At 41.0% G+C, this 24,670-nt stretch overlaps 1 protein-coding gene across 8 annotated transcripts in view; it reads right to left on the bottom strand.

Moving 5' to 3' along the window:
• SLC23A2 (solute carrier family 23 member 2) overlaps positions 1 to 24,670 on the bottom strand; it is a 135,639-nt gene that overhangs the window by 96,941 nt on the left and 14,028 nt on the right. For 2 of the 8 annotated variants that reach the window (XM_076010948.1, XM_012754967.3), the window contains exon 2: positions 15,143 to 15,260. The exons of 4 other annotated variants lie outside the window; for them this stretch is intronic. The gene's annotated coding sequence lies outside the window, so the exon portion shown is untranslated. Of the gene's footprint in view, positions 1 to 15,142; positions 15,739 to 24,670 lie in introns of those variants that run through there. 2 more of the 8 variants (XM_012754968.3, XM_076010949.1) reach the window with 2 other exon arrangements.

Raw genomic sequence — 24,670 nt, 5'->3', positions numbered from 1 at the left:
ACATGAAGAAAATGGACTGACACCAAAGAACAATGAGCTGGGTAGGGAAGACCTGTAAGGAAACTGTGCGAGCCAGAATTAACTGAGAAACACATGAGAGAAGCGGCACAGCAGAAGCCTGAACGGACAGAGGTGGAGGGCAGCCTGAGAAGCCACGAGATGAGGAAAAGCACAGAAAGGACAGGAGGTTCCCAGCACTGTGGAGGGAGAAGCAGAGAGCAAAGCCATGATGTAACTCAATCCTTCTCAACTGGACTTAAAAACCAAAAAAGCACAGAAGCCAGTCACGCTCTATGATTCCATTTACGTGACACAGCCCAAATAAGCAAATCCACAGAGACAGAAAGTACATTGTATTGATTATACAATCTGACCAACATAACAAATACAGCTAACACAACAGGTATGACGCTTTGCATCTCATAGAAAATAAGAGTCTCAGTTTGGCCCAGTGGCTCATACCTGTAATCCCAGCACTTTGGGAGGCTGAGGTGGGAGGATTACTTGAGGCCAGGAGTGTAAGACCAGCCTAGGCAACATAGCAAGACCCTGTCCCCAGAAAAAAAATTTTTAAATTAGCCAGCCAGGTGTGGTGGCACAAGCCTGTAGTCCAAGTTACTTGATAGGCTGAGGCAGGAGGACCACTTGAACCTAGGAGTTCCGGGTGACAGCAAGCTATGACCGCACCATCGCACTGTAGCAGCCTGGGCAACTGAGTGAGATGCTGTCTCCAAAAAAAAAAAAAAAAAAAAAAAAAACACAGCACCACACACAAACCACAGAAAGAAAATAAGAGTTTCATTTCCAATAGTTAATGAGCATTTGTGAAAACTGAACTATCACGCGCCAAAGGAAAATTCCAAACCCCACAAAAGAGAAACATACATATTTCTCATCACCTGACCACGATGCCAAAAAGTTAAAAATAATCATCATTATCAAGAAATAAAGTCTAGGCCAGGCGTGGTGGCTTATGCTTGTATTACCAGTGCTTTGGGAGGCCAAGCTGGGAGGATCTCTTGAGGCCAGGAGTTCAAGGCTGCAGTGAGCTCAGCCTGGGTAACAGAGACCCTTTCTCCAAAAACAAACAAACAACAAAAAAAAATAGAAGGTCTAACAACTTCAAAATCCTAAATCTCCCAAATAACCACTGGATCAATGGTGAAATTATCGCTGTAAAAATATCAGCAAAAGGCCGGGCACGGTGGCTCACGCCTGTAATCCTAACACTCTGGGAGGCCGAGGTAGGTGGATTGCTTGAGGTTAGGAGTTCGAAACCAGCCTAAGCAAGAGCAAGACCCTGCCTCTACTATAAATAGAAAGAAATTAATTGGCCAACTAATATATATAGAAAAAATTAGCCGGGCATGGTGGCACATGTCTGTAGTCCCAGCTACTCGAGAGGCTGAGGCAGCAGGATTGCTTGAGCAGCAGGATTGTTTGAGGTTGCTGTGAACTAGGCTGACGCCCCAGCACTCACTCTAGCCTGGGCAACAAAGCGAGACTCTGTCTCAAAAAAAAAAAAAAAAAAATATATATATATATATATATATATATATATATATATATATCAACAAAATGTACTAAGAAAGTTAAAAGAAATTAAAGGAGAGAAATTATTAATATCTATAAAATGACCAACAGAATTGATAAATTTGATTAATATATCCAAAAGGGCTCTTAAGCCTCCAGAGGCTGAGGATAACAAAGACCTTCCACTCGAATAGGCACTAGGCCCAGGTGGCTTTGCAGGCTAATGTCTCAACACATCGACATAGTCACTCTCCATGCTCCAAAGCACTGCAAAAGGATGAGGAGAGCTTGTCAAGCATTTTAGAAATGCAGCATAACCCTGACACCAAACCTGACAAAGCACAAGAAAAAGATAAAAGCTAGTATTACAATTCACATCAACAGGTAGATGGAAGAAAAACCCTAAGGTTAAAAGAAACCAAAAAGGCTTTTAATAAAACACATTAGACACAAAAGGAAATATGTCTTCAAAAAGAATCCCTATCTTACACCAAAAGCCAATGAGATACTTAATCTGAAAAACCCTGAGGGGTGCCCATTAAGCCAGAAACAGAAAGGCACCTGATGGGCACTATTATAGAAGACTGCTCTAGATGGAAGTCCTAACCAATTCAATGAGAAAGAGTTTGAAAGTTCAATTAATGGAAAATGGAAGGTAAAAGAACTATTTACAGTAATGGGTCTGTCTACCCAGAATAACGAGTTTGGAAAAAAAAAAACAAAAAACACCAGAATAAGATACTTCACAAGAATAAGATACTTAACAAAGGTAGCAAGTTATAAAATAAACATATAAAAAACTCCCCATATACTAGCACTAACTCACATGACTCCTCCCTATTTTTGGTGTTTGTTTTTGTTTTTTTCCTTAAGAGACTGTCCCTAGGCTGGAGTACAGTGGCAAAATCATAGCTCACGGGAACCTCAAATTTCCGGGCTCCAGTGATCTACCCGCCTCAGCCTCCCCAGCAGCTAGGATTGTGGGTGTGCACCACTGTGTCCAGCTAATTTATTTATATATTTTTTTAAAGATGGGATCTCACTATGTTGCCCAGGGTGGTCACAAACTCCTGGCCTCAAGTGATCCTCCCACCTCAGCCTCCCAAAGTGCTGGGATTACAGGTATGAGCCACCACACCTGGCCTCATTTAAACTTTTTTAAAGTGTTGAATATACGCGTGTGCAATTATATAAACAGCTATGCACCAAGCAGTTTATGGTGGTAATCTCTATAAAGTGAGATTGCAGGCATTTAATTGTTTATCTGTACTGTCTAAATTTATGCCCCTTCCATTATATCAGGGGGAAAAATGAGCAATAGCTCAATTCTTAGTACCTATGTATGATGAGTAAATTCAGGGGAAAAAATAAGGCAAAACAACTAAAATGTTAAACTTGGACAAGTACAGAGGAAAAGTTTAATTCTTCAGAAATAATTATGTGTCTGAAAATATCTAATTTGACTAATCTCTCATTTATATTTTCCTTTTATAGACAAAGTCTAAATTATGGTTTTTTAAAAAAAATTCCACACTTGGTGGTGATTACCCACTTCTGCCTTTCCAAATAAATGTTAGATACTGACATTTGCAGTGTCCCTACTGATGTGAAACTGAGGAAAACAAAAGAGATTTATGATCATCTGGCTGAAAACTTCCCTGATTTTGTAATAAAGACAATGGAGATGAGGGAGTCTGTAAATTCTAAAAGCAAATTAGCTAACAGCACCCTCTAGCGTTGTAGGATTTAATTGGTCATAAAATATAAATTTGTTTTTAAAAACCTATTTTGGAAAATTTCAAACATACAGAAAAGTAGACAAAACACATTTTTATTTTCTATCTAACTTGCTTTGATTATTGATTGTGGCAACTTCTATATTACAAAAATTAACAAAGGTGTCAGAGACCACCCGGCATCTCCAAGGGTCCTTACCTCTCAATTAATAATTCAACTAATAAAATCACTGGTTTTAAGCTGGGCACACAACCAACTAAATTAAGGCAACATTTCCCAGCCTCTCTTGCAGGTAGATGAGACCAGTTTGGGCCAACGAGATAAGTGGAAGTCCCCTCACTTCCTCCCCCACAGGAACCACTTTAGAAAGAATCAATACTCTAAGAATGAAGGAAAGGGGGCCATATTATGTAAGAAAGAAGCTTCTATTTTGTTATCTGGGTATGTTAGAACATCAAAAAATATACCCTTAAAAAACAACATCCATGTTGTGCTTGCTTCAGCAGCACATACTAAAAGTGGAACAAAACAGATTAGCATGGAAAAAAAAACACACACACACACGTAGATTCACATTTTTAGAAGAAATCTGACTTTTTAAAAAAATTGTATTTAACTATAATGTGCATATTTTAATAAAGAAATCCAGTATTAAAACACACACACACGTAGAGAGAAAAGAGGAAAAGAGCACTATAAGGCAACATATTTGGAATAACCCAGTTACCAAATTTTTTAAAAGAGATACTGGATCAGTACATATTTGAGTCCTGCCGGTGCAGTGGGAGTGCTGAAGTTATTTTCCTTCAGAGGGACCAAATGGAAGGTTTGTGATACAAGTAAGTGTCTAGGTGAGATGAATAAATTCATTGTTCACCTGGACTATCAAAGACTTATTAAATTGGCTTCTTTGGCAGACACTTTAAGACTGGCCTCTTACCCATAATCTCAAGGCATGAATCAGAATGCGTGCTGACAAGCACACACCAGAATTCTGGCAAAGTGGTAAAAACAGTTCATCCGAATATCAAAGTAAATCCACCATCAAGACTCACATTACAGTGTGTCCTGGTTAGCACCCTGCAGTGGAACATGAGGGCCGGTGGGAAAACAGCACGGAACCGGGAGTCTGGAACCTTCACCGTAGTACACCATGCACAGTGAGTGGTCTAAGTGCAGTGGGCCGAAAATGTCTCTGTAAAATAAGAGTGTTGCCCTACACCTGTGGTATTTGCACTTCTGTTTTTAGTCACGGAACAAGCATCCTCAAATTAAACCTCATTCAAGGATGGGGTAACAAGGGGAATCACAAGTAGATGGGGGCCGGGCGCAGTGGCTCACGCCTGTAATCCTAGCACTCTGGGAGGCCGAGGTCAGGAGTTCGAAACCAGCCTGAGCAAAAGCGAGACCCCGTCTCTACTATAAATAGAAAGAAATTGGCCAACTAATATATATAGAAAAAATTAGCCGGGCATGGTGGCACATGCCTGTAGTCCCAGGACTCAGGAGGAGCCTGGGCAACAAAGCAAGACTCTGTCTCAAAAAAATAAAATGGACATTTTACCATCTAAGCATGATTTTTAAAATGCAATTTTAGGCCGGGCGTGGTGGCTCACGCCTGTAATCCTAGCTCTCTCTGGGAGGCCGAGGCGGGCAGATTGCTCAAGGTCAGGAGTTCGAAACCAGCCTGAGCAACAGCGAGACCTGTCTCTACTATAAATAGAAACAAATTAATTGGCCAACTAATATATATAGAAAAAATTAGCCGGGCATGGTGGCGCATGCCTGTAGTCCCAGCTACTCAGGAGGCTGAGGCAGAAGGATCACCTGAGCCCAGGAGTTTGAGGTCGCTGTGAGCTAGGCTGACGCCACGGCACTCACTCTCTAGCCTGGGCAACAAAGTGAGACTTTGTCTTAAAAAAAAAAAAAAAAGTAGATGGGTGGCATCATTCACATGGAGACCTACCATTCTTCACTATAAAGTTTTAAAACTTATTTTCCAGAGATTAAAAATGAAAAAAGTCCAACTACAAAATCAAAGATTCAATAATTTAATGAACTTATTAATTCTCAGCAAGAAAATGAATTTATCAGATTTACTAGCCTAGCCTGCAAATGTTATGCGGTACCATACTACTCCTTTATCATTATTGGTTTACGCTAACACAATGCCCTGATTATAAATTAAAGAAGAAAAAATAAAGAGATTATTCAAGACCAAGAAGAACAAAAATAAAATATAATCTGATTTTTAAATTTCATTCTTTGGACTGAAAAAAACTGTATGCCGTACCTATTAGAACAGCTAAAACATTCTCCACCACCGTGTTCAAAAATTAAAAAAAAAAAAAAAAAAAAAAAGAACAGCTAAAACAAAAACTGGTAAGACAAATACCAAGTGCTGACAGGAAACAGAGTAACTGGAACTCTCATATACCCTGGGGGGTATGTAAACTGGCAACAGGTATACTATTTTAGAAAACTATTCGGTCACTTCTTATCAAGTTAAACATACATTTACCCTAAGACCCAGCAATACTACTCCTGGGTATCTACCCAGCGAAATGAAAACTTATGTTCAGACAAGAACCTATAAATGTTTGCAGTCGCTTTGTTTTTCTTTCTCTCTTTCTCTGTCTCTTTATTTACTTACTTATTTTGAGACCAAGTTTCGCTCTTGTTGCGCAGGCCTGAGTGCCGTGGCATCAGCCTGGCTCACAGGAACTTCAAACTCCTAGGCTCAGGCGATCCTCCTGCTTCAGCCTCCCGAGTAGCTGGGACTACAGCACCCGACACCACCCCCGGCTAATTTTTGTTTCTTTTTTTAGTTGTCCCGCTAATTTTTTCTATTTTTAGTAGAGATGAGGTCTAGCCCTTGTTCAGGCTGGTCTCAAACTCCTGATCTCAAGCAATCCTCCTGCCTCAGCCTCCCAGAGTTCTAGGGATTACAGGCGTGAGCCACGGGGCCTGGCCTACAGTGGTATTATTTATAACTATGGGGCAGAACATAGCCCACATGAGATCTTTTCTGTGAAGTTCTAAATCATGCAGTCAATATATATTTTGGTTTATAGATACAGAAACATGTAACACATTCCATTGTAGATATGAATTTTTAAGGAACAGAAACATGTAACACAAAAGTATAAACATGGACTGCAAAGTCACCTCTGGGAGGAAGAGAAAGGGAGATAAGATTAGCATATGTACAAAGAAGGTATCTTAAATATTTTCTTAAATAAGAAAAACCTAGGTTGGGCCGGGGGCTCACTCCTATAATCCTAGCACTCTGGGAGGCCAAGGCGGGCAGATTGCTCCAGGTCAGGAGTTCGAAATCAGCCTGAACAAAAGCAAGACCCGTCTCTACTACAAATAGAAAGAAATTAATTGGCCAACTAATATATATAGAAAAAATTAGCCGGGCATGGTGGCGCATGCCTGTAGTCCCAGCTACTCAGGAGGCTGAGACAGCAGGACTGCTTGAGCCAAGGAGTTTGAGGTTGCTGTGAGCTAGGCTGATGCCACTCACTCTATCCTGGGTAACAAAGCAAGACTCTGTCTCAAAAAAAATAAAATAAAATAAAAAAGAAACGGTTTTGATTTACTAGATCTAAGCATCTGGCATATACTCGAGTGTTCACTCTTTCACTCTCTTTACATTTGAAATTTCACAATTGAAAACAAACTTCTGACCAACGATTGCTTCTAGGAGGGTACGCAATAGGAATACACCAGCATTGGTAAACAGGACTGCCTCCAGAGAAGGGAGCTCTCCAGACCTGTCCTCAGGCACCTTCTGAATTGTTCCACGCAGACACATCATCTATTGGGGGAGGGGGGAATCTATTTAAAGTGTTTTTATTTCAGATAAGGAAAGGCCACTGAAGACGTAATCATGATTCTGGCCCTGAGCGTATAACAAACAAGCTCTGCTATCATGCAAGGTGATTTAACCTACCCCCTTCAAGTGTCAGCTTCCAAAATCCCATCTTCTGTGAAAACACAAGCATGTGTTTTAGGCCAGATGAGGTGGCTCACACATGTAATCCTAGCACTCTGGGAGGCAGAGGCGGGCAGATCGCTCAAGGTCAGGAGTTCGAAACCAGCCTGACCAGCCTGACGAAGAGCGAGACCCTGTCTCTACCATAAATAGAAAGAAATTAATTGGCCAACTAATATATATAGAAAAAATTAGCCGGGCATGGTGGTGCATGCCTGTAGTCCCAGCTACTCGGGAGGCTGAGGCAGGAGGATTGCTTGAGCCCAGGAGATTGAGGCTGCTGTGAGCTAGGCTGACACCAGGGCACTCACTCTAACCTGGGCAACAAAGCAAGACTCTGTCTGAAGAAAAAAAAAAAATAATGTGTTGGAACTAAGCCAGAAGGACCGATAAGCAGTTCTTATGTAACTTGGTTAGGAAAACTCTTAGCATGTGTTAGGACAGTTCCACACAGACCATCCGCAGTGACGGCCTCACAGCCGCGGTGGAGTCCCGCGGACAGAGCCATGTACAGACAGTTATCATTACGTAACACACCACGAGGTAAGAGGCAGGAAGTTGAGGAAGTGCTTATCTGATGACTCCTTTTCTTAAAAGAACTCAGAAGTAAAGGTCATGGTTGACAGTAAAAAGGCTGGGTATAGGATTGGACAGGGATGACTATGGAAAAAGGAACAAGATAGAAGGATATTACCAAAAAAAAAAATAAATAAATAAAAAATAAAAAAAAAATCAAGGTCCAGTTCTGAGCCCAGAACTCAAATAAAAATGTGAAATCAAGAAAGTAACCTTGGGCCGGGCGCGGTGGCTCATGCCTGTAATCCTAGCACTCTGGGAGGCCGAGGCGGGAGGATTACTTGAGCCCAGGAGTTTGAGGTTGCTGTGAGCTAGGCTGACGCCACAGCACTCACTCTAGCCTGGGCAACAAGCGAGATTCTGTCTCAAAAAAAAAAAAAAAAAAAAAAGAAAGTAACCTTGTTATCTGGTTTCGCTCCAGCAGAGTTCAACTGATCCAAAAAGAGAGAGAGACAGACAGACACATAAAAGCTAAATAGTGGGACTGGGCCACTGAGGGAGCTTGACAAGTTACAAGAGCAGCTCAAAAGAATGAGAACATAATGCTGGTAGAATGACAGTCACGTGACTACCTGTGGACTCCATGGCCAGTAAGAAGGGCCAGGGAACAGGACCTTGGGGGAGAGGAAGCTCTCCAAGCTCAAGATCCCAAAAGTACCCTGAGATCTGGGAGATCTCAGGGCCCAGGAGAGCTAGAGTAAACTGGAAGTAAAGCTCCCTGCAAAAGATGGAGGTGAAGGGACAGTGAGGCCCAGGGGCCAGATAAGCCAACAATTTAAAGACGATGCTAGAAGACACAGTGGAAAGAAAAGTGGCAAGCCAGGAGCCAACATCCATACAGCAGAAAGAATGGCCACAAAGTTGGTAGAGGGTGGCATGTAGGTAAGGAGGGGTATCACAGACCAGTATGGACCTGAAAACTGATAGGTTTCACTGAATTAAGGCTCGAGGACACAGCCTTCTATTCTCTCTACCTGGAAATCCTGCAACACCTGGAGAAGTCCTAGTCATATGTCAGATCTGTTTAAATATCAATTCCTCAGCAAATCCTTTCCAGAACCCCCCAAATCTAAACAGCTCACTGCACCCTCTGCTGTTCCCAAGGCAATGAGCACAATTCATGCCAAGTATCCTTCCTTATGCAAATTTATGCTTTTCTCAAATTCATGCAGGGAGGGATCCATGTTTTCTGGATCTTTCTGGTTATTAAAATTGTGGCTAGCAAAAACTAAGAGTTCAGAGAGTAAACGGTATACCCAAAAGCATATCCAGCAAGCTGCTGGGTCAGGAAGGCAAGCTCTCTGGCATGCTGGTTTCAGGACTCCTCAGCCAGACACACTTAAAAGCAATCCACTTGGCTGTAAGAATATCTAAGACTGTCAAGATTCTTTTATTTTACTTTTATTTATTTTTTTAGAGACAGGGTATCTCACTGTCACCCAGGCTGGAGTACAGTGGCATAATCAAGCGATCATAGCTTATTGTAACCTCAGATGCCTGGGCTCAAGCAATCCTCCTGCCTCAGCCTCCCGAGTAGCTGGGACTACAGGCATGCGCCATCATGCCTGCTAATTTTTTTTTTGTAGAGGCACGGGTCTTGCTAGTCTCCCAGCCAAGATTCCTTTATTTTGAGTCTCCGTTTTACTTATGGGAATATGATCATGTATAAGTGTTCTTATAAAAAAAAAATGTGATATATCCAAGAAAGAATAAAATTAAAATGTATAATTTATAACTCACACAACAAGTCAGAAATTAACTAATTTTTTAATGTCCCTTCAGCAGGCAAACACTTGAATATACTGTTGAAGTAGTAACTGGCATAACATTTCTAGATGGTCATTTAACATCATCAATCAAAAGCTCTAAAAATACACACAGCCTTTGGGCTTGACCTAACAATTTTACTCTTAAGGAATTTATTCTATTAAAATAGGCTCAAATTTTTCATTATAAGAGTGTTCATTAAAATAGTACTTAGTATAATTCAAAACTGGAGGGGAAAATATTAATGCCTAAAAATAGAGGACTGGTTGGTTTAAACATAGGTACATCCCTACAATAGAATACTGTGGGGATTAAAATATCAGTAACTAATGTGGCAGCATGTTGAATGTTATCACTGAGTGGAGACAAAGGCAGGTCACAAAACATACTTGATAATCCCATTTCAGTGTGAACACACAGAAGTGGAGGGAAACACCAAAATGGTGATTATTTCCAGATGATGGAATTATATGCAATTTTTTTTTGCCTTTATTTTTGTATAATGTATCTCTTTCATAATTTTTCAAACTGTAAGTCTTTGTCTAGAGACAATTCTAAAATAAAAATACAGGCAGGACAAACCAGAAGAGAAATTAAAGCTAAAGCTGCAGAAGCTCACCCTATGGATATAGCTAATGGCTCCCGGAGGCAGCAGGGAGGCCAGCGTTTCCCAGTAACCAGATGCTTAAGTCTCTCATTTCCAAGGACCTGCTGGCATGAAGGCAGGCACTTCACATTCTGCAAACCTACAGCGTGCAAGGATTTTCCTGTATGTCCTCTACTCCTTTCATCCATGGATCTCAACTCTTCCAAAGGCCATTTTTATCTAACATTAGTTACTATCCTTCTTCACAATTCCTAGGTCTTCAATTATTTTTTTTGAAAAGACATGAGGCCCATTCATTGAAACCTAGACTTTAACTTGTCTAAAATTATAAGCTACAGAACATATCTGTGATTCTTGGGTAAAAAAGAAATTACTAAAATATGTATATTAATTTAAAATATGTTATTTTTTTCTTCTTGGGGAGAAGGGGGGAATTAATTTACTTGTTGAACTGGTTCAGAAGCATTTACCAGGCAATAGAAAACCTCTAAATTTGACAGGATAAAGGTGAAGAAGGGGGAGCTGTAGGCACATCATCTAACTATGAGTACATATTATGACGTAGTCCCTGAAATGGAAGTGGCCTACATTGCGAAATATCCAAAAATCCCAAAGCTGAGAAGTTGAAAACATTACTCAGTGGTAAATAAAGCAATGTGGGTCCACCCAATGTATGCCACCCAATACAGGAGCCACAAGCCCCAGGTGGCTACTGAGCACCTGGTACATGTCAGTCCAACTGATACGTGCCATGGGTGTGAAATACACACCAGATTTCAAAGAGTTACTATGAGAAGAAAAGAATGTAAACTATCTCACTAATAATTGTTATTCTGATTACATACTGAAATACTTCTACATATTAGCTTATAAAATATATTACTAAAATTAATTTTACCTCTTTCTTTTTACTTTCATGTTGTTACACTAGAAAACATATGTAACTCCCATTACAATTGTAATGGACAGCACTAGTCTAAAGAAAGTGTCTATAGTCCCAGCTACTAAGCAGGCTGAGGCCAGGGGATGGATCACTTGAACCCAAGAGTTTAAGGCTGCAGTGAGCTATGATCGTGCCACTGCACTACAGCTCAGGGGACAGAGTGAGATGCGGGAGGGGAGGGGAAGAGAGAGCATCCCAAGTGTGTATAAACTTCTGATCCTTTGATTTTACACACACAGACACATACACACAGACATGGCCATATATCTTGGTCCAAACATCAAAACAAACTCTAAATTAATATCCTACACAATGGGTAGTCTGCACAGTGGTGAGCAGATGCCATAACTTAATTTTTCGCACACATAGAACTGGAGGAGGTAAGGAATCAGATGTGAGAGAGGCCAAAGCAGAAATCACATGCTAATGACAAACACAAACTAAAAGGTCAAAAGGGTTGGAGTCAGGGCTCTTCACTGGAAGCCCAGAACCAGCACAAGAAAACTAAACAAAACACAAGGCACACCCAAGAGTAAACACTACTCAAATCCTGAAGGGCTTTATAACTACTGAATTGCAGGTTCCAGCTTTGTATGGAAAACCTAAAGCAAAATAATACCTGTATTTAAAAAGGATTACCATTAGAAGTCATGGGACTAGTTTATTGATGAGATTTTTTTTCCAGACTGTATAGAAAGTCAGCAAATGACTTAGACATTTTATAAACAGCTGGTCTTAATCCAACACTAACATGCTGATTCCCCCCCACCCCCCAAATATCCAGTTGAAAAGGCCAGAGTTGTTCTAATCTGCTTGGAATCTCTTTCATAGTAACCGTTATACAACTGTTCCATCTTCTTTCCTTACCTTCTTATATAAGCTCTGTAATCACCATCGGTGTTTACATGGGTTTTCGTAACTAACCAATCTCTTTGGTAAATATTTGATTCTCTTGTTGCTACTGATCAAACCATAAGCAACACAACATTTTTATATAACATGTCTGGTAATGAGAAAGCGAGACATTGACGTCAGTTGCACACAGAGTCTGTAAACCAAAAACACCAGAACTTCCAGATACAGCAAGGCTTCTTGGAAATCAGGCACCAATAAAACAGAAATTTCTCCTCACTGCTCTTAAGTTTTTGACCCAGTTTATGTCCAAGTCCCACTGCATCTGTGGGAGTTCTAGCAGCTTCTAAAATGTGCCTGAACCAGAACGAGGCACTCAGTTTGCAGGCTCCAGGCACTCAGCAGAGCGGGTGTTCTCAGTTCTGAAAGCCAGGGACTGACCTGTCACCTGTACGTTCTTAATGACAAAAATGAAAGGTACAAGCAAGCCTTCTCTTTTCTCAGTTTAGTGAGAGCTTGGTATTTTAGAATTTGTGCTGATAATCTCAAAGCAAATGGAATGAAACCAACCATTCGACTAGTTTCCTGATCGCTGACAATGGTTTAAGCAGTAATTGGAAACACGCTACACCTGAAGCAATTTGCCACCTAATTGGACAGACTGGGACAACTGCTGAGTAAGAGAAGAAAAGCGCAACACTGAGCCATGCATGAGCTCGGGAAACATGAACTTCAGGCTTGAAGTTGCCAGAAATGACTTTTGGGAAGTAGGATTAGGGTCAGCCCTGGAAGTCCTAAGAGAGGCCAGAGGTAGGTCCAGAGGTGGGGAGGAGCACATGATGAGTCTCTCGGGACTGACCACACCAGCCTAACCATAGCACTCAGGGCCAGTGGAAGAAGGAAACCCCTTCCAGACCAACGGAGCCGTGCAAGGCATGTGTCAATGCAGCACAGCTGCACGAAACCTGAGTTTCTGGGCAGGTGAGGAGTAGTCCTCCACCTCAAGATAATCTCAAACGAAAGAGCAAGAGGCTGTGATGGTTCCTTTTTTTTTTTTTTTTTTTTTTTTTTAAAGTCAGAGTCTCACTCTGTTGCCCGGGCTAGAGTGTCGTGGCATCAGCCTAGCTCACAGCAACCTCATACTCCTGGGCTCAAGCAATCCTTCTGCCTCAGCTTCCCGAGTAGCTGGGACTACAGGCATGCACCACCATGCCCGGCTAATTTTTGTTTTATAAATATATATATATATATGGGGGTTTTTTTGGTGGTTTTTTTTTTGAGACAGAGTCTCACTTTGTTGCCCAGACTAGAGTGAGTGCCGGGCGTCAGCCTAGCTCACAGCAACCTTAAACTCCTACTGCCTCAGCCTCCCAAGTAGTGGGACTACAGGCATGCACCACCATGCCCGGCTAATTTTTTCTATATATATTAGTTGGCTAATTAATTTGTTTCTATTTATAGTAGAGACGGGGTCTCACTCTTGCTCAGGCTGGTTTTCTAACTCCTGACCTCGAGCAATCCACCCGCCTCAGCCTTCCAGAGTGCTAGGATTACAGGTGTGAGGCACCACGCCTGGCCTTTTTCGATATATTTTTAGGTGACCAATTAATTTCTTTCTATTTATAGTAGAGACGGGTCTCGCTTTTGCTCAGGCTGGTTTCGAACTCCTGACCTTGAGAGATCCGCCCACATTGGCCTCCCAGAGAGCTAGGATTATAGGCATGAGCAGCCACGCCCCGCCAAGGCTATGATGTTAATCCAAGGAGAATGGGTTGGCAACTGGGATGGTGCACGTGCCAAAATGAGAAAAAGGAATGAATAAAGGGAGTCATTTCAAAGAAAACAATCCAAGAATCGGTGTCAAAGATGACCTCTAGGCAAGAACACAGTGTCCCCTTCAGAAATAAGAAAAGAAATGGGCTTGACAGGGCAAAAAATGAAAACAGGATGTGTTAAATTGAATTGGTAATGTGTACATTCAACTCGTGCCCACTGGAGACTACCAGGTATTTGAGAGAGAAGCTATGACCTAACAGAGCAAAGAGATTTGTGAATTAAAACAGAAAGGTAACTACTGAAATTCAGAGTTGGGAGACCATTTATTTTGCAGGTATCCCCCAGAAAGAACTCTCTTCCTCATGTTTCCATCCTTAATAAATATTACTTTTAAAAATGGAAGACATGGCCGGACACAGTGGCTCATACCTGTAATCTTAGCACTCTGGGAGGCTGAGGCGGGAGGACGGCTAGAGCCCGGAAGTGTGAGCTATGTTATGCCACTACACTCTAGCCCAAGCAACAAAGCAAAACCCTGCCTCAAACAAACAAACAAAAAATCCAACAAAAACCAAACAAACAAACAAACAAAAAAATAGACATTTTATTTGGCTTTTTCGGTGTTTGGGGTTTTTTTTAATTTATAAATTTAGTTTTGATAAGACAAAGTATCTGAGATAATGTATCAGTAGGAATGTAAATTCTTACAGCTTCTCTGTAGGACAACTTGCCAATATCTATCAAAATTTTAAAATCTCATGCACTATGCCCAACAATCTTACCACTAGGCTATTATCCTCAGAAGTTTCACAAAAATAATCAAAATATTCATCAAGCTTTGGGATGAAGGAGAGGGTAGAAAAAGAAGAAAAAAATAAATCCTCCTTAGTAATCTACTCGTGCTCAGTCTCACTGAACTGCAGAGAAAGCTGGAAAGGGGGTGCGGGATAGTTCTTAAATCTCTTTACCCCCAGGGTCCTCACCGGTAACCCTGACTGTGGGTCCCAATGGCAATGAATACTCAACAAATGTTTGCTAATGATAAAAAAAGTCAAAAGCATGAAAAGAAAACTGAAAATATTTACCTCCTACCTTGCAATTAATATAAGTGGCAAGACTGTGCCTGTTTATTTTCTAGTTTAATCTACTTACATGGAATTTGGCCTAAAGAAGTCCATTACCTTATCATTAGCATTAACCTAACAATTATTCCCAGGTTGTGCATTTGGACCGTTCCTGACATGTACAGATGTACAAAGGGTGAGGTCAAATACAAAATGGTTCTAAGGCTTAAGGGCTGTCAGCGCAATTCTATCATGAAACACAACTGGAGACTGTGTTTTAGACGCACCTAAATGATGCCGCGTGGACCTGTCCATATGCTTTCCAAGTTGCTGAGCTACATTTGCTTGTGCGCCGAGGTCCAAGCTCAAAGCCACACGAGGAGTTCCAGTTAGTGGATTCAAGACCTAGCTAGAGAAAAGCAAATGGTAAATTAATATTGAAATTAATCATAAACCTAGCAGGAGGCACTCTCCATGAACAGAGTCTATTTTGCACTCAACCACGCCCAATCCTAGAACTTGCTCTATTACTTCCTCACTCTTAAGGGATGTCTCCGAGGCTCCGGCACATCCCTGGGCAGGGTTGCAAACGGCCCCCTCAGTTCCCTTAACAATACACTCTCCATTTGCACAAAATAGAAGATAGCATATTAGAACGCCCGTAAAAAAGCAATTTTGCACTCAGGAGTTTGAGACCAGCCTGGGCAACATAGCAAGATCCCATCTCAACAAAACATTTAAAAATTAGCCAGGTGTGGGAGGCTGAGGCAGGAGAATTGCTTGAGAGCAGGGTGTCCGGGTTACAACAAGCTATGATTACACTAGTGCACTCCGGCCTGGGCAACAGATCAAGACCCCGTCTCTAAAAAAAAAAAAAAAAAAATTAAATTAAATAAATAAAAATCTACAAAGTCAGAAGGGATGCACAAAGGTGACATCAATGAAGATTAGTCAAGAATAATGGAAATCTGGGAGGCCGAGGCGGGCGGATTGCTCGAGGTCAGGAGTTCGAAACCAGCCTGAGCAAGAGCAAGACCCCGTCTCTACTATAAATAGAAAGAAATTAATTGGCCAACTAATATATATATAAAAAATTAGCCGGGCGTGGTGGCGCATGCCTGTAGTCCCAGCTACTCGGGAGGCTGAGGCAGCAGGATTGCTTGAGCCCAGGAGTTTGAGGTTGCTGTGAGCTAGGCTGACGCCACGTCACTCACTCTAGCCTGTGCAACAAAGCGAGACTCTGTCTCAAAAAAAAATAAAATAAAATAAAAAATAATGGAAAGAACATGAAAAACAATAAAAAAGCACTTTAAAAGAATGGCTTACTTTCAGTTAAATAAACTAATAATGTATCCTGTTCTTTGAAAAATGCAGGCTGTACAATACATACACTATGATTCCACTTTTATTAAAAGGAATTATAAGGCCGGGCGGGGTGGCTCACACCTGTAATCCTAGCACTCTGGGAGGCCAAGGCAGGCGGATTGCTCAAGGTCAGGAGTTCGAAACCAGCCTGAGCAAGAGCAAGACCCCCTCTACTGTAAACAGAAAGAAATTAATTGGCCAATTAATATATATAGAAAAAATTAGCCAGGAATGGTGGCACATGCCTGTAGTCCCAGCTACTCGGGAGGCTGAGGCAGCAGGATTGCTTGAGCCCAGGAGTTTGAGGTTGCTGTAAGCTAGGCTGACGCCATGGCACTCACTCTAGCCTGGGCAACAGAGTGAGACCCTGTCTCAAAAAAAAGAATAATTGTATAACGCATATTTGTGTACACAGAAAAGAGCTGGGAAGAACACACATCAAGCTACTTTGAAAGGGGGATGGTAGGCACAAGATATTGTCTGACTTTCCCAATTTATAGCATTCTGACAAGCTTAAATTATTTTCCAACATGCATATGCTTCCTTTGTAAATCCTTTTAAAAACTAATAAATAGCCTGTAGTCCCAGCTACTCAGGAGGCTGAGGCAGGAGGATCACTTGAACCCAGGAGTTAGAGGTTGCTGTGAGTTAGGCTGATGCCACGGCACTCACTCTAGCCTGGGCAACAAAGCGAGACTCTATCTCAAAAAAAAACAAAAAAACACTAATAAATATTAATTACAAAAGCTTCCATAAGGGCAAAGTTGCAAATTAACAGAATAAAATTTTAGCTACAAACCACTTAAAAATTCTAAAAGAGGCCTGGCGCGGTGGGCTGGCTCACGCCCCGTAATCCTAGCTCTCTGGGAGGCCGAGGCGGGCGGATTGCTCAAGGTCAGGAGTTCAAAACCAGCCTGAGCAAGAGCAAGACCCCGTCTCTACTATAAATAGAAAGAAATTAATTGGCCAACTGATATATATATAAAAAATTAGCCGGGCATGGTGGCACATGCTTGTAGTCCCAGCTACTCGGGAGGCTGAGGCAGAAGGATCGATGGAGCCCAGGAGTTTGAGGTTGCTGTGAGCTAGGCTGACGCCATGGCACTCACTCTAGCCTGGACAACAAAGCGAGACTCTGTCTCAAAAAAAAAAAAAAAAAAAATTCTAAAAAGAGTGAGTGAGGCCGGGCGCGGTGGCTCACGCCTGTAATCCTAGCTCTTGGGAGGCCGAGGCGGACGGATTGCTCAAGGTCAGGAGTTCAAAACCAGCCTGAGCAAGAGCGAGACCCCGTCTCTACTATAAATAGAAATAAATTAATTGGCCAACTGATATATATATAAAAAATTAGCCGGGCATGGTGGCTCATGCCTGTAGTCCCAGCTACTCGGGAGGCTGAGGCAGAAGGATCGCTCGAGCCTAGGAGTTTGAGGTTGCTGTGAGCTAGGCTGATGCCACGGCACTCACTCTAGCCTGGACAAAAAAGTGAGACTCTGTCTCAAAAAAGAAAAAAAAAAAAGAGTGAGTGAAAGCACTATGACACCTTAAAGATTTCTTTTTTGTAAAGTACTTTTCTAAGCTGATTGGTAAGATGAGTGTTTGGAAGGACTTGGCTTTCTACTCCCCTAAACAAGTATTACAGACAAGCCACAGAACTGGGTCAGAAGTTCTAACACTGGAAAAATGTAAATGCATTTCTGAGAAAGGAATCTTCAAGGAAGGAGTTAAGTGAGAAGGAACCACACACAAACAAAAACAAGACTGAGTTATCGGAGAGCTAGCATCCTTGAACTTTTAGCAGAATGCCCCGAGGACACCCCCTCCCCTTGGTAGGTTCCACCACACTCTGGAAATGTGAGAAGTGCCCTTCGCACACAAGGCTACAGGGCTAAGATCAAAGCCTGACCCTCCTGGAGCAGGTCAGAGGAAACAGCACAAGGATAGCCACCTCACTGTCCCCCCTACCTTCCCTAACAACCAGGATGAACTCAAAAAAGCTGCTCAGTGTTTATGCTGCTCCTCAAGTGAGGTTTGCAAAAGTAAGGACTATATGATGTCGTTTCCAAACTTTGATTTCAAGACAAAAAAAAAAAAAAAAAACATTCGCCAAAAAATTGGGGGGAAAATAATATAGCACTGTCATCTTTGTATTTTACCATGGTATTTAACACCTACCACTGACGCTCACCATCATTTCCTTTTAAAAGGATGTTAAGGCTTCAAAATCGGGAAGGATAGCTCCCCAGGGCCAACATCATATACAGGCCAGGACCTCTAAGCAGCCAAATCATTCCACAAATTCAGCAGATGCCAAAAAGGCTGACAAAAACACCTCCTCCTGATTTAAAAACAAAAACCTCTTCAATGCAATTTGAAAGGATGCTTCCTGAACATGACAAATAGCTCTGAAAACAGCGGCCAACACAAAACACTCTGTACTCATCACGCTTTTACATTTTGTTTGTATTTTTTTAAGGACTTACAAAAGAAATACATGTATGTACTTGAAAATCTTGATGAAATGGGTCTTTTTTTTTTTTTTTGGTGAACTATTCTTTGAAAACTTGACTAATTAACAAATGAATGGAGAAAATTTCAAAAGCAAAGACCTCTCCTCCAAAAAGGTGCTAGGCTCAGGCCGATTATTTCCCGGCCCTCTGGGTAAGAAATGGGAATGGGGATAGCTTCCCCAATTCCTTCCAGGAAAACTGACTAAGCACAGGGAAAGAAAACTATGTGTTAACCTCACTTGCCATTCCTAGACTTTTTTTAACTTTTGCATCTATGACACGTAAAGAATGACATCTGGTTTCAATCTTGATTTCTTTGATCTGTGTCTATAGTTCTTTTATGAACTGTAAGTGCCTTTTACCCATTTTTCAGTAGGTGTTGGGTTTTTCTTATTCATTTGCAAGAGCTCCTTATAAGTTAAGAACATTAACCCTTTGTTGCAAACATTTTCCCCAGGAAAAAAACAAATGGCTTTTTCCATTTTGTTTATACCACTTGAAATAAAGGACATTTTTTAAATCTCTGTGAAGCCATACCTAATATCTTTTTGTGATCTCCTTTTAACGTTCATGCTAGAAAGCCCTACCCCATCCCAAAATCAAAGACATATTCACCATCATTTTCAGATAGATGTTTTTAAGCATTTTACGAAAATGCATATTGAACTCATCCTTTTAAAAATGCATATTGAACGAAATTATTATTCTAGGAAAATTAGATGAATATAATTGTATTTACTTTAGCTGCAGGACAAGTAAAGGTCCAATATTTAAAGACTGCCTAAATAAATTAGGAAAGTAAAATACTTTATGATAAAACGCTAAAAGCCATTCTTTAGTACGCTATCTGATGACACAGGGAAATAGTCATGATATTATATTACTAAGGGGTAAGAGGTAAGCAGAACATCTTTACTTTTATAAAAGCTATACTTATTCAACAAGCCAGGGGATTTGGGACACTTACCTAAATATTAACTGGGTCCTCCCACTCTGTCAGTTTGCAAGTGATGTCTTATTTCTTTATACTTTTCTCTTTTACATGTTACTAATGAATTTGTATGATGTTTGTGATTTGTAAAAAGTTTAAAATTCATAAATACATGTGCTAAACAAGTCACTAAAAATTTTTGCCCAATGCCTAAGCTGTAATTATCTTCAAAACATTAGATAACCTTTCATTTATTTATTTATTTATTTTGACACTTAGAACTTCCACACAATACAAATAACCTTTTCTTAATTCCAGGCCCAGGTGGGCGGATTGCTCGAGGTCTGGAGTTTAAAACCAGCCTGAGCAAGAGCGAGACCCTGTCTCTACTATAAATAGAAAGAAATTAATTCGCCAACTAATATATATAGAAAAAATTAGCCGGGCATGGTGGTGCATGCCTGTAGTCCCAGTTACTCGGGAGGCTGAGGCAGTAGAATTGTTTGAGCCCAGGAATTTGAGGTTGCTGTGAGCTCGGCTGACGCCACGGCACTCACTCCAGCCTGGGCAACAAAGCAAGACTTTGTATAAAAAAAAAAAAAAAAACATATTTAATCCCACATTATTGATGGGGCCAGGCATGGTGGCTCATGCATTTAATCCCAGCACTTTGGGAAGATCACTTGAGCCCAGGAGTTTGAGGCTACTATGATCCTACACAACTGCACTCCAGCCTGGGTGACAGAGTGAGACCCTAAAAAATAACCGCCACATGTTCTCACTTACAAACAGGAGATAAATGAGGGTATACATGGTCATACAGTAGGGTAATGGACATTAAGATCTCAGAAGAGGGGAGGGTGTGAGGGTGAGGGATAAAAATCTAACTATCTGGTACAATGTACACTGTTCTGGGGACAGGTACACTAAAAGCCCTGGCTTCAGCATTATACATCCACGCAACAAAAAAACACTCGTACGGAAGAGCGGCAGCGCCGGGCAGCCGTGGGAGGGCACGTGGCCGAGCGGAGGGTGGAAGGGCCATGGCTAAGGCTGAGGCCGCGTCTCGCGCACAGAGAGCTGGGCTACGGTTTCCTGTGGGCCACATCCACAGACACGTGAAGACTCGCACCACGAGCCACGGAAGGGAGGGGGCCCGGGTTCTGGAGCCCCTCACTGCTGAGGTGCTGTGGCTGGCAGGTCATGCTTGCAAGGATGTCAAAGCAAAGCGTATCATTCCACAGCACTCGCAATGTGCAATCCGTGGTGATGAAGAATCACATTCGCTTATCAAGGCTACCACAGTTGGGGGTGGTGTGATCCCTCCCATGCTCAACTCTGGAAAAAAGGGACACCAGAAAACTGTCCCTCTTCCTCCCTGTCATTGTACTGTAACTGGGACAGAAGAAATAACGGGCATGTGTGGAATCTGTAAAAACAGTTAAATGGAAAAGCCCAATGACTGTAGACAAAAAAGAAACGTCTGTATGTTCTTAAACTCAGTCTGATAAAAGTACTTTCTCATGTGGTGACAGTTGTGTGTTGACTATTTCTCCCATGTGTTTTATACAAAAATGGAAATGATAAACCATTTTTTTAATACTTGTACCCCCTAAATCTATTGAAATTTTTAAAAGATAAAGAATTCAAATTATTTATGAACATAAAAAAATGAATAAAATCTCCAGGCAAAAAGAGGTGCTAGAATGGTTATGTAATCAACTGAATAAAATTGGATAATGACCAAAAAGTACAATTTTTGCATTTATTTAAATTTTAAAAATAAAAAAATGAATTGGATTATAAACTCTCAATTTAAAACAAAACTGGGACTTCACCTGTCCTCCTAATTACGTGAAGATCTAAGAATAATGCCCTGATTTATGTTCCTGGCAAAGTGACAAAGTTAAAAACAGTCCAATGGCAATTACCGGTGGTAATAGGTCGAACTCAGCTAAAACAAACAGTTCTGTTTTTCCCCTTTTAAATGGTGTCTTTGTATGTAAATAAGCACTGTATACTTTCAGCTAAGGTGAAAAGCCTATTTTATAGAGGCTAGCCCCCTAAGACCTCGAGTGTCTAGGAATCATCACAGCTAGATAATAACCAGTTTAAAGTGACTCAAGGTCAAACTGCTGAACCCAGAACATGGTGCCTGAGTCTCAGGCAGGCTGCTTTGCCCCACCTGGGTCCCCACATCTGACTGTCACCCCGGCCCAAGGATGGTACTCAATAAAGGTGAATGAAAGGAAGGAACACAAAGGGCTTAGATATCCCGCAGCCCCAACCTCTACAGGCAGCGGAAGGCACAGAGTGAAAGCAGAGACTCGTACCCAGGTGGAGGCAGCCTGAGATCCAGAACCCAGACTATTCTCATTTCTCATAGAAACCAGCCAGAGGAAAATGCCAGGATATATGGAGAGGGCGCTCAGTGCCTACTCCATGCTGTGCCAAGCTAGCCAGATGCTGGGCAGCTGCACACTTTAAGTTCCCCTCCACAGCCTCAAGGAGTCCAGACTAACAAGCCCTAGAACCTAGTTAAGACAAGTGTTTCTAAAGACCTGGAATACAAAGAGAAGCCCATTTTTAAATAAAAAGCCTAAAGGATATAATTTAAAAGAGTCATTTAAGGCTATTATCTAAGTAGGACAAAAGTCTCATATTTTACTTTTGAATACTACTGGTGCAAAAGTTAAGGAATTAAGGCAAAAGAGCACCATCAACATATGTGCCCAAAGGGACAAAACATCAAAAGTATTAATACTTAAACTTGAGTGGAAAGCCTGTGACACCTGGCACGCCTTTCTAGCTGTCTGAAATAAAAGCACCCAGGCCATTCCACTGAAAGTTCACGTTTACTAGGCCAACGATGCTGAAAAATCTCCCTCAAATTCTAGTTTTTTTAAAAGAAAAATTCAGGCCGGGCGTGGTAACTCACGCCTATAATCCTAGCACTCTGGGAGGCCGAGGCGGGTGGATCACTCAAGGTCAGGAGTTTGAAACCAGCCTGAGCGAGACCCCGTCTCTACTAAAAATAAGAAGAAACTAATTGACCAACTAAAAATATATATATACAAAAAATTAGCCGGGCATGGTGGCACATGCCTGTAGTCTCAGCTACTCAGAAGGCTGAGGCAGGAGGATCGCTTGAGCCCAGGAGTTTGAGGTTGCTGTGAGCTAGGCTGACGCCATGACACTCTAACCAGGGCAACACAGTGAGACTCTGTCTCAAAAAATAATAAATAAATAAAAGAAAAATTCAAAGGTGGCAGCTGATTATGCCAAACATATTTTAGTAAAGCAAATTTGAAATCTAAAAAGTACTTTAAACAAAATCATATTCTGATAGATTTTTATTCATCTTTTAAGAAAAATGTTTCCTTTGACACTCTAAAGCTTGAAAAATGAGATTTCTAATTTGAAAATTAAATCCCAAGAAAAGCCGGGTACGGTGGCTAACGCCTGTAATCCTAGCACTCTGGGAGGCCAAGGTGGGCAGATTGCTCCAGGTCAGGAGTTCGAAACCAGCCTGAGCAAGAGCGAGACCTCGTCTCTACTAAATAGAAAGAAATTAATTGGCCAACTAATATATATAGAAAAAATTAGCCGGGCATGGTGGCGCATGCCTGTACTCCCACTACTTGGGAGGCTGAGGCAGTAGGATCCCTTGAGCCCAGGAGTTTGAGGTTGCTGTGAGCTAGGCTGACGCCAGGGCACTCACTCTAGCCTGGGCAACAAAGCGAGACTCTGTCTCAAAAAAAAAAAAAAAAAAAAAAAACCCAAGAAAAATGATTTACAAATAAAACTTATTTCTCCAATACATCATAAAATAAAATTACAAGGCAAAGCAGGGAAAATATCTATAATACTTATTAAGTGCTAATATCCTTCATATAAAAAGAACTGCTATAAATCACCAGGAAGAAAAAGACTGACACAAGACTAGAAAAACTGTTTTAAAAAAAATGAATAAGCCAGAGAAAATACAAATAGCCAAAAAGAATCATTAAAATGTTCAAATTCACTAGTTACCAAAGAAAAGCAAAATAAACACAGTGATTCTATTCTTCACCCAAATTAGCCAATAAAAAGAAAAATAAAATTTAAATATGGCAGTAAATCCCGGTGTGGTAACCTGAATGAATGCAGGATGAATCTGACATGTATGTTAGGTATGTGCCAAAGCCTTAGTAATGCAATGATGTCCCTTCCAAAAATTTAGTCTAAAGACATAATCAGAAAAACACACACAGATTTATGGGCAAGGCTGTTCATTATTGTATTATGTCCACCACAGCAAAAAAATGGCTCATAAGCTAAATACCCAACAATAGAAGGATCTGTCAAATAAAACATGATGCATTCAGCACAAATGAGCTGTTAAAAACCATGTTTTAAAGGACTATTTAATGATTTAGTCACATGTCTAAGTAAAAACAGGTTTCAAACGCCTCTGTATAATTTCTATTTTGAAACAAATAGTTATACATTACATATGTGTGCATTTTACATTCAAATATAACCAGAAAAAAAATATCCAATGAGTAAAAAACAAGCTACTTTATGCATAAGAGTTCTACCACAATCCTGCTATTCCTTAATCTAAGACAGGACGCCAGTCCAGATATTTTTCTGGAAATTCTGATCTCAGTTCTAACCAATAGCTTCATATACGTCAATAGTAATTCTAACTAATAGCTTCAGTGTTCTCTATATGACAATTCCTAAAATAGCTATGAATTGCCTGTATATTCTTCTCAATCCATCTCCTATTGCAAAGAGGCAAAAGATAAAAATTCCTGAGAAATGACAGATACGCTCCAGAAACTCTGCTCTATCTTTGCTCTCTATGTAGACCAGGAACAACTCTACATACCCATGGAGAAGTCCATCTAGCAAAATCATTTAATTTCTCAGAATTTCTCGGGAGGCTGAGGCAGCAGGATTGCTTGAGCCCAGGAGATTGAGGTTGCTGTGAGCTAGGCTGATGCCACAGCACTCACTCTAGCTGG

This window comes from Microcebus murinus, chromosome 16 (genome assembly GCF_040939455.1).
Source record: "Microcebus murinus isolate Inina chromosome 16, M.murinus_Inina_mat1.0, whole genome shotgun sequence".
NCBI classification, from domain to species: domain Eukaryota; kingdom Metazoa; phylum Chordata; class Mammalia; order Primates; family Cheirogaleidae; genus Microcebus; species Microcebus murinus.
Note: the sequence above shows the minus strand (reverse complement) of the source record. Positions and strands in the feature narration are given on the sequence as shown.